General features: G+C 40.2%; 1 long non-coding RNA gene across 2 annotated transcripts; it reads left to right on the forward strand.

Moving 5' to 3' along the window:
• Positions 1 to 6,794: 6,794 nt before the first annotated feature.
• On the forward strand, positions 6,795 to 8,737 carry LOC111279349 (uncharacterized). Of its 2 annotated transcripts, XR_016334826.1 has the most exons (5): positions 6,795 to 6,851; positions 6,932 to 6,981; positions 7,726 to 7,770; positions 8,227 to 8,277; positions 8,469 to 8,737. It is a non-coding gene; the product is annotated as an uncharacterized LOC111279349 (long non-coding RNA). The 2 variants fall into 2 exon arrangements; XR_016334825.1 differs by lacking the exons at positions 6,795 to 6,851; positions 6,932 to 6,981 and having other exon boundaries at positions 7,041 to 7,770.
• Positions 8,738 to 10,387: the final 1,650 nt, after the last annotated feature.

Below are 10,387 nucleotides of genomic sequence, written 5' to 3' on the forward strand. Positions count from 1 at the left end.
AATAAGTTCAGCATAATATTAATATTAGTCCCCCTTCAAAACCCAATGTCAAGATCCGCCGCCACTGGGAAATGGTTAATTTACAAGAGCTGTGGTCTTATTCTTTTAATAACTCTTTTGATGTGCAGGATGGAGTGGCTCTACCTGATACAGAGAAGACTTTACCCTTTGGTGGAGAGGTTTGAATTCTCATCATTCTTTCTGATCCTGAGCTTTCCTTCATGCGAAGGAAGAAGCTTCATTGATGAATGTTTAGCTAATATTGATGTTGGTGAAATTTGTTTATGCCCATTAGCTTAAAGGGTTCATCTAAAACTTTCTATCTCAGATTAAAATAAAGCTATCTTACAATTTTTTTTTATGTTGGTGATGTCATTTTTATTTACTTTTCCTTTTCCAGGATATATCAAGATGCCTTCTTTGGACTCAGAGGCATCATCAGACATGGCCCCAAATTCGTACTGACATTTTGACAAAGCCTATAGATCTATTGATGCTGAACAGGCTAAAAGAGTCCTATTGTGAAATCCAGGTGAATCATTTGGCTCTTGGACCTGGCACTCTTTGGTTTCTTTGCTGTGGAAACACTCTTATTGTAATTTTCTATGTATCGTTGCATAGGAGGGTGAACTTGATGTTGTAGCTATAGTTCATTCTTATAAGGATGTCATGTGTCACGGATTAAGCTTTTTCTCAATAAGTAATAGATCGTGCGACACTTGAATGGACGCTCTCAACTAAGTCAACCTTCAATAGATCGATATCTGAACAAATAATCATAAGTCATGGTCAGTCACAAGCATTCACAATAAGGCACAACATATCGAGATCAATCTCAAGCACACATACAATAAGGCATATTCGCATCGAGAAAAAGAAAAACACATCGAGGCAACAATCGAGACATTCAATCGGGGTGAGTTTTATTATAAACGGGAATCATACATCGGGACCTCCCACTATCACCAGGGCCAGGGGGCAGCCCTTGGTGGGTGGCTTAAGCTCGTATAGCAACCGGTGAGATAGCCCAACACTATGCTGCCGACTAACCCCCTTAAAGAGCCTTAGAGATTTTAGAGCTATGCTACCAGTAACCATTACAATGTTTGAAATGGGAACACTTTTCCTAGCACAAGGGATCTACCCGGCCATGGCCCTATACATGGGTGGCTCATGGCAACCTAAGTCCCGGTCATGGCCCTATACAAGGTTGGCTCATGACATCCTCCCCCCACCTATTCTATCGACGTCCTCGTCGACTTGCTGGCTTGAAATTCTTCAATCTTTCTTTGAAATCTCTGGAGGTCGTGCTCTCTCTCCCAGCTAGTTTCTTCTAGTCTTAATCCCTCCCACTTCACTAAGTATTCTCGAACTAGTCTTCGAGATATCTTGGTTTCCCTGTCAACTAAGATCTCTTCGACTCGACACTCTGAGGGTGGCTTCATGGTGATGGTGGCTCTGGTTGGCTCCCTTCGGCTAGCATCTGTAGGATCTGCATGAAAATGTTTCAGGTTGCTCACATGAAATACTGGGTGCACCTTCATCCACTTTGGCGGGTCAATTTTGTAAGAAGCATTCCCCACCTTAGAAAAGACCCTTACTGGACCTTCATATTTGCGCACCAGTCTACGATCTTTCTTTCTCAAGAACCTGGTTTGTTCAAGAACTAATCGGACAAGAACCAAATCACCAACTTGAAATTGTTGAGCTTTAAGACCCTTGTTTGCCCATTTCTTCATCCGCTTTGATGCTTTTTCCAAATAGGCTTGCGTAATCTCTGTGTTTTGTTTCCACTCTTTGCTGAGATTGAAGGCTCTCAGATTTTTTCCTTCATATTGTTCCAAAGAAGTGTGGGGTAGCCTTGGTAATTATCCGATGACCACCTCAAATGGGCTCTTGTTGGTGGAAGAGGTTTTGTTAGAATTAAAGCAGAGTTGAGCCACGTCCAATAATGAGGGCCAGTCTTTCTAATTGGTTTGAACAAAATGCCTCAAGTATTCCTCTAATAATCCGTTGAACCGTTTCGTTTGACCATCGATTTGAGGGTGATAGCTTGAGAAGATGTTGAGTTGGGACCCCAATATCTTGAAAAGTTCTCTTCAGAAGGACCCCGTAAATCTCGGATCTCGATCGCTGACAATGTTTTGAGGGAGGTCCCAGTATTTGACCACATGTTTGAACAATAGTCGAGCTGTGTCTTCCGCAGTGCAATACTTGTGAGTGGGAATGAATGTGGCATACTTAGAGAACCGATCAATTACTACCAAAATAGCTCCAAGGTCACCAACCTTGGGTAGGCTCGAAATGAAATCGAGGGAGATGCTTTCCCACGGTCTGGTGGGTACTGGTAGTGGTTCAAGCATGCTTGCAGGTTTCCTCCTTTCAACCTTGTCTTGTTGGCAAATGAGGTAAGTCTTCATATAGTCCATCACATCTTGTCGCATATGAGGCCAATAGTATCCCTATTTCGATAATGCCAAAGTGCGTTGCCAACCCGGGTGTCCCGCCCATGGTGTGTCATGACATTCCCTCATTAGTATCTGTCTTAGACCTTCTGCTCTTGGCACAAACACTCGAGGTCCCTTGGTCCATAAGACCCCATTTTTTTGCCAGAAGTACTTGGACTTCCCTTCTTCCACTAGCTTCAGGATGGCACAAGCTTACGGGTCCTTCCCTAAGTGACCTCTAATCAACTTATGAATGTCTGTAGTGGCTCTACTAGCCGCCATTGGGGCAATTCTTCTAAGGGCCGCTAGATCTGCTCGCCTGTTCAATGCATCGGCCACTTGATTGGTCTTTCCAGCGGTGTGCTCAAAACAAAAGTCGAATTCAGCTAAAAATTCCTGCCACCTAGCTTGTTTTACCGTAAGCCTTGGTTGGGTGAGAAAATGGCTAACGATCGTATTGTCTGTCTTCACGAAAAAGTGTGAACCCAACAAGTAATGTCGCTAAACCCTCAAGAAGTGAACCACCGTCAAGAGTTCTTTTTCCTAGGCCGTATATTTCCTTTCAGCTTCACTTAGCTTCCTACTTTCAAATGCTACTGGGTGATGTTGTTGCAAAAGCACTCCTCCAATAGCAAAATCGGATGCATCCGTCTGAACTTCAAAGGGCTTTTCAATATCAGAGAGAGCTAAAATGGGATCTTTCATAATAGCATCCTTCAATCCCTCGAAGGCCTCTTGACACTCACTCGTCCAACACCATTTACGCTCATTCTTCAATAGTTCTGGGAGGGCCGTGGTCTTGCGAGAGTACCCTTCCACAAACCTTCTATAGTAGTTGGCTAGTCCAAAAAATGAGTAGTTCACTAACGTTCTTCGATGTTGTCCACTCTTTGATGGCTCTAACCTTTTTCATGTCCATTCGAATGTGGCCACGTTCGACAATATGATCGAGAAAATGGATTTGGGTCTGAGCAAATGCACACTTCTCCTTTTTTACGTATAACTGGTGGTCATGTAATCTTTAAAGTACCTGACGCAGGTGCTCTTGATGCTCTTCCAAAATGGAGCTATATACCACTATATCGTCTAAATAGATGACTATAAATTTGTCTAGGTAGTCATGGAACACCGTGTCACACAAGTGGTCTTTGGCTCATCTCCCTCAACGATTCTGACCTAATGGTAGCCAGATTTCAGGTCCAATTTGGAGAAGTACTTGGCCCGGCTCAATTGATCAAACAAGTCTGCTATAAGGGGAATGTGATATTTATTTCTTACAGTGACTTTGTTCAGGGCCCTGTAGTCAACACATAATCGTAAACTTCCATCATGCTTCTTTTAAAATAGCACTGGCGCTCCGAAAGGAGCTTTTGATGGTCTGATGAACCCGGCTTGTAGCAGCTCATCTAACTACTTTCTTAGTTCGATCAACTCTGGTGGGGCCATGTGGTAGGGCACTCTAACAGAGGGTTTCACTCCTGGAAGGAGCTCAATTTCATGGTCCACTGCTCATCGAGGAGGTAAAACTTTAGGCAACATCTCTGGCATCACCTCTTCGAATTCTTCCAACACTTTTCCCACACCATCAGGTATTGGTTCTACTTCTGACCCTTCTTTGTAAATTGGCACCGCTACAAAAGAGGGTTCTCCTCTCTTTACCCCTTTCTTGAACTGCAAAGCTGAAATCATTTTCTTTCCACTCTTTGGTAAGATGTTGGCTGGCACCACACATGGGTGTTCCTCAAAGAACAACAAGCAGCTAGCGATGGGGATAGGGATGACCTGAGCTAACATCATGAAGTCCAATCCGAGGACAACATCAAAGTCATCCATGGGGGAAACTGTAAAGTCTATCTTCCCTTCCCATGGCCCCAATCGGATTGTCACACTTTTAGAGCTTCCACTGATCGCAAAGGCTGGTGAATTGACCATCTTCATTCATTCACAGTCTTTACTAATCTGAAGACCATACCTTTTTACTTCTTCTGGTGTGATGAAAGTGTCGGCTGCATCCGTATCCACCATGGCCTTGATGGCTTTCTCATTGATCGTCAAATTCACGTACATCAAGCCTCTACTTTGCTCTTTCTTTATAGTGTTCAATTGGGTACGGAGGGCATTGAGGAACCTTATTGAACCCATCATGGCTGGCTCCTCTTCAGCTTCTTCAACGCTCTCTAGCGCTTTTACGGACTCTTGAGATGAGATTTTTAAGGCATTAAGGGCTTTCCGGTACGGGCATTCAGCCACTCGATGCGGCCCCTTGCAAAGAAAGCAAGCTAGCGGTTACCTAAGCTTGAAAATCCCTACGTTGCTTGTCTTGGGCTGGGTGTTATCTCGACTAAAATACCTCCTGTCTGATCCCCCACTGAAGGGTCGGTCTAACCTAGTGATCTTTCCCCCACTCCCAAAGTTAAAGCTACTGCCAGTTGATGGAGGATTTTTCCATTTTGAGGAGCCATCGTTGTAATCGTGAAGATGTTCGACTGCAGCCATAGCCATGGCCACATCTTGCATTTTCTGCCTTTGTAGTTCTGTCCTCGCCCAAGGCTTTAGGCCCTCAAGAAAATAGAACATCTTGTCCTTTTCGGACATATCCCGAATATCCAGCATTAGGGTAAAAAAGTTCTTTACGAACTCTCACACCGTTCCGGTTTGCACCAACTCTCAAAGTCTCCTTCGAGCCATATACTCCACATTCTTCGGGAAAAACTGGTTTTTCAATTCTCGCTTCAGATCCATCCAAGTCTTAATCAGGCACTCGTCATCGACAAACTTGGAGCACCACCACAGCTTGGCATCCCCTGCGAGGTACATCGATGCCATTGTCACCTTGTCTTCCTCTGAACTTGTGTGTACAGCTCAAAAGTATTGCTCCATGTCGAACAGGAAATTTTCAAGTTCTTTAGCATCCCTTGCCCCCTCATAGCATCGAGGCTCCGGCACCTTGGGCCTTTGTCCCCTTTCCATCGAGCTCGAACTCGATCTGGCCACAGCCATTTGTAGGATGCTCACCTGTGCTCTGAGCTCCTTGAACTCCTTTTGGAGAATGTTCAAGGCATCTCTAGCCTCTTCGCTCACATTGTGGAGAGTATCGGACAACTCCCGCTGGGTTGTTTCGATCTCTCTCACTTGGTCTTTCGGCACCATATGAGTTTTCATTGCGGTCCACCATTTGTGGCCATCTCATCCATTTTTCTAGCACTTCTCAATCGTGCTCTGATATCACGTGTCACTGACTAAGCTTTCTCTCAACAAGTAATAAATCGTGCGGCACTTGAATGGGCGCTCCTAACCAAGTCAGCCTTCAATAGATCGATATCTGAACAAATAACCATAAGCCATGGTCAGTCACAAGCATTCACAATAAGGCACAACATATCGAGATCAATCTCAAGCACACACACAAGAAGGCATATTCGCATCGAGAAAAAAAAAAAACACATCGAGGTAACAATCGAGACATTCAATCGGGGTGAGTTTTATTATAAACGGGAATCATACATCGAGACCTCCCACCATCACCAGGGCCAGGGGGCAGCCCTTGGTGGGTGGTCTAAACTCGCATAGCAACCGGTGAGACAGCCCAACACTACGCTGCCGGCTCACCCCCCTAAAAAACCTTAGAGATTTTAGAGCTATGCTACCAGTAATCATTACAATATTTGAAATGTGGACACTTTTCCTAGCACAAGGGATCTACCCGGCCATGACCTTATACATGAGTGGCTCATGGTAACCTAAGTCCCGGTCATGGCCCTATACAAAGTTGGCTCATGACACCATGCCTGCTGGATCTCATAAGACAAGGCTAACTGCTCTCATTGTACGTTTTCAAATGAATTCAGATATCATTTCCTTTATTTTCTTGAAGGATTTACATTTGATGGTTTGTTTTAAATAAGTTCCTCCAATTGGTTTGTTCTATCCAACACTTTTAATTCCTGATTTGTATTCTCCACCACCTCGTTCTTGGTTGATTATAATTGTCCAAGTTATTGCTCTTGCTGTTGGTTACCTGTCCAAGTCTTGAATTATTTCCTTTAGCACTGTTTTGATGGTGTGCTTATCCAGGTTTCATGACTATGAAGATATGCTTGAAGAAACATGGCATATTGAATTCCCAAGAAGATCTGACATGCCAGATGGTCTATATCCTGGCATTAATGTTGGTTTACCAATGTGGGATAACTACCCATTTTTTTCAATGAAACCAAAGAAAGAAGAGAAAGTTGGTCTGGCAGAAGCGATAACCAGTAGCATTCTTTTTAACTGGTAGGTTTGCATACTGCTAATTTAGCATGTTCTAATAAGCTATAATGCTATCCCTCTCTAACCATTTGGTTCTTTTTGATTGGAGGTCACATAGACCTGCAAAGAAAATTGTTCTGTAGCGTACAATTGGTGAGTTTCTTTGGAAGTGTAGCCACATGAGATGCTTTTATTTTTTAATAATTGAACTTGTAACTTGGTTTGTGCTTCAGATTGGTGGAGTGGCTTTAACTGGTGGACTATTTCCTGCTGTGGAGGAGAGGTTGGTTTCTCTCTCTCTCTCTCTCTCTCTCTCTCTCTCTCTCTCTCCCCAATTTGTTATCCTCCTACTTTAAGCATATATGATTCTAGCTAACATTATATGCAGTTAATGTATTCTACAAAGACATGTTGCATGAAAAAATTAAACTGACTTTTTTTGAAATCCAGCATTCTAGCTAACTATTAGGATCCTAACCTATAAAAGTAGGTGTGTTTAACTGCTAATTTGAAGCATACATCATAAAGTATCTGGCTGGAAGAGTACTAAGTTGGGTTAGTTCAAATGCCTAGTTCTCTCTATTGGCAGTGTTGACTCAGAATGGCTTAAGTGCATTGATTGCCAAGAAAATAGTAATAAGTGTCTCCCAGATCACCTTGTGTTTGACATTTCTTTGTCCTCGTGGAAATTTTGGTTACTGGATTCTTACTCTACTTTTTAGTAATTCATCATCTTAAGAGTTATTAGAACCATATAAATGCTGGGTTCTTTTATGCTCTGTTATTTCTGGCTTAGAACTGCTCCGGAATGCTTATAGTTTGTACATCCATTCTTTTTTTCTGTTTTTATCTATTACCCTGATTAGCGGAGAAACTTACAAGAAACATATTGAGATCTAGTTTTTACTATTCTCCAGGATAATAGACTATTTCTTAGTGCTATTTAAAATGCTTTGGTCCTAATTTAGTTCCTGTAGGTGATTCTGACACCCATATCATCCTTGTCTGTTCTTTTATATTTGTGCAGATCTTACATGCCATTCCTTCAACTGAAGTAATTGATACTGTTGAGGTAAGTCTGCTGACCTTTAATCTTCATTATAAAGGTGTTATGCCTCTCTTTTTTGCCTGTTTGTAGCCACTTCAATGTGGTTAGAGTTCGGGCATATTATCTATTGTGATATTTAGATGGACTTAATTTTAATATTGAATATATAAGTAATAATTCCTGGTCAATGCAATACGGTGCTCTATACATAGCTATTGGTGAAAAGGAATATGTAGGGGGTCAAAAAAAGTGTATATCGTCAGTGATATGTAGATTAACTAAATTTTTATATACTGTAACTGAAAAGTAAATATAAAATCTTTTATGTCCAACATTATTTCATGATTAATTTAAGTTAGTTTTATACTTGAATTAGGTTCTAGGGTGTTTGTGGTTTTCTGTTCCTCATAATTTGTCTCTTTATTTGTTTGAGCATGGATGTTGATTTTGGTATTCTTGGATTCCCTTCTTGTGAAATAGGTTTTGCAATCGAGAACAAATCCAACTTTTGTGTCTTGGAAGGGCGGAGCTGTAAGTAATCTCCCATCCTTTTTCTTTTCCATGTTCGATATTCTTTTGTGTCTGGTACAACGAAAGCACATTGCTTATTGCATTTTGCTTATGCAATATCTTCATGGGGTCAAATTTTGCTTATCTTGACGTAGATTTCCTTAGATTACTTCAAATGTATTTCTTATGTTTATTTTATCCTATTTATACAGATCCTTGAAGTTTTAGATTTTGGTCGAGATGCTTGGATACATCGAGAGGACTGGATCCGCAATGGGATTCACATTGGGAGTGGCAGAAAATGTTAAGGATTCTTATTCCATCAAGCACAGTCCGTGTGTTACATAAACTCCTAGAAGACGGTGGATAGGAGGACTTCTCTAAGTAATGTTCATCTTCAAGCTTGAAGATAACATTTTTGTTGGAAACCTGTTAGTAAACAATAATTAAATTTGAGAAAATTATAATAGATTTCCATTCATTTAATCGAATAAAAAATATATTAAAGTAGCTCATAAAACAACAACAATAACAACACCAACAACACCAACAACACCAGAGATTAAAGCACACAGACACACAAATTTGAGATGAATCTCAATTATTTTATACTTAGAATAGAAGTTAATTCAGCAACTCTCCTCAATTCGAAGGATCAACGCAGGTATTTGATATTTTTCTTAACAAAGAGACCAACAGAACTGCATGCATGAGATTCCAAGTAAAGGTAAGGCAGATGAAAACCAAGCTTTCACTTCCTTGCGATCGAATCTGCTACTTTGGCTTCCTTCCCTTTGAACCATTGCAGAAAATAAAAAAGGTATTGATACCTCTAAGCTTAAGAAATGAAGCGAATGGGAATTCTAAGGAATCACAAAATTTGGAGTATTTTTTCAATCACCTAAAGTTTTGAAAACAAATCATTTTATTAATCTAACTAATTGTTAATTAACAAATTCAAATGATAATTTAACCGAGACTACTGCATAATCAAACGATTTTTATGTACTCCAATTAGGTTCCACAAGTTTTTTTTTCGTACTTAAAATTTTATCAAAAATAATTACATCATCTTTTATAAACTTTAAAGAAAATAACATATTCATACTAAAATTCTAAAATCGACTCACAAATAAAATGATAATAATAATAATAATAGTAAATAAGATAAAATATAATAAAATATTAATTATAGTAAATAAGATACATAACAATAATAAAAATATAACACTTGGTTTAAATTCCAATATGATTGAAATCTCCTATGGTAACACCTATTTTAAATGAAGTTGATGAGCCATGTCGGGTGATGGTTTCCAAGTTTATTGAGTGGAATAAGTGTCCCAAATCCAATCTATTTTAATTCTACAAAATAAGTGAAGACCGAAGAGGGAAAGCAAAATTATTATAAAAGCATAAAAGAATCTCTTGAAAATACTACTTTGCAAGGCATTCATTTTACATATACATTATTTTTTTTTATGGCTAAAGCACAAAACTTTGCCTTTTAATTAGGTGGCTTAAACACGTTGTAATGGACATTTTAGACTTAAAACTGAAAAGCTAAGTGACGATGATAATAAAAGAGAAGGAACATACCTTGTTCATCAGAATCGTCGCTTTTTCCGGCAAACTTGAAATGGCTATGATCTTTAACTATCAGGAGCCATGGCATCTGTCTGACTTTTATAAAGTGCAATTGGCCTTTTATTACTGACGCTAGGAGGACTATCGACGTAAGGAGGTTTTACACATTCCCAAGGGACAACATAATTGCACGTTGACTCTGCCCAATCAAGAGCCAAATCTTCACAGGGTTTGCAAATTACAACATTTATGACATGCAGGATACTAATAAGTTTTCTCCACAAAAGTGAGCGGGTGTGGGTGCAGATCCTTTTCTTTGTATGTGCTTCCTGGTTTAATAAAGCGGTACCTTCCAATAACACATTCAGGATGAGCAGAAGTCTCACATGTAGCACAATGATAAACCAAAGATTCGGATCTCTTTCTTGTTCACAGATGTCACAATAATGATATTCTGAATAATCATTACCCTCGTGATAAGTGAGTGCAAGTGGATGTTCATCACACTTGTGTCTGGTTGTAAGCGGTAGATTTGAACAATCAC

Source organism: Durio zibethinus, chromosome 27 (genome assembly GCF_047325235.1).
Source record: "Durio zibethinus cultivar Kanyao isolate XHJ-2024 chromosome 27, ASM4732523v1, whole genome shotgun sequence".
NCBI lineage: Eukaryota > Viridiplantae > Streptophyta > Magnoliopsida > Malvales > Malvaceae > Durio > Durio zibethinus.